Source organism: Apium graveolens, chromosome 8, assembly GCF_009905375.1.
Source record: "Apium graveolens cultivar Ventura chromosome 8, ASM990537v1, whole genome shotgun sequence".
Classification (NCBI taxonomy): Eukaryota; Viridiplantae; Streptophyta; class Magnoliopsida; order Apiales; family Apiaceae; genus Apium; species Apium graveolens.
In genome coordinates, this window is record NC_133654.1 from 106,897,989 (window position 1) to 106,898,529 (window position 541).

The 541-nt window shown below is 46.4% G+C and overlaps 1 non-coding gene across 1 annotated transcript; it reads right to left on the reverse strand.

Annotated features, from left to right (window-relative positions):
* Positions 1–224: 224 nt before the first annotated feature.
* LOC141681277 (small nucleolar RNA R71) lies at positions 225–331 on the reverse strand. The gene has a single exon (XR_012558717.1). It is a non-coding gene; the product is annotated as a small nucleolar RNA R71 (small nucleolar RNA).
* Between the last annotated feature and the right edge of the window lie 210 nt (positions 332–541).

Consider the following 541-nt stretch of genomic DNA (forward strand, 5'->3'; position numbering starts at 1 on the left):
CAACTGAAGACCCCAACATGCACATAAGAAATTTTGTCGAGATCTGCAGCACTTTTAAGTATAATGGCGTGACTGATGAGGCTATCAAGTTGAGGCTTTTCCCATTCTCACTAAGGGATAAGGCTAAAGACTGGTTACATTCTGAACCAGCTGGGTCCATCACTACATGGCAAGATCTTGCGCAAAAGTTTCTGGTGAAGTTTTATCCGATGGCAAAGACTGCTGCTATGAGGAGTGCTCTTACTCAGTTTGCGCAGCAACCTACAGAATCTATGTGTGAGGCTTGGGAACGCTACAAGGAAATGTTGAGAAAATGTCCACATCATGGAATGCCGGATTGGATGGTGATCACTGGTTTCTATAATGGTTTGGGGGCCCAATCTCGGCCCATGCTCGATGCAGTAGCTGGAGGCGCCTTATGGGCTAAAAGCTATACTGAGGCGTATAATCTTATCGAGACGATGGCTGCAAATGAGCATCAAAACCCAACTCAGAGGATGACGTCAGGCAAGGTAGCAGGTATTCTGGAAGTTGATGCAGC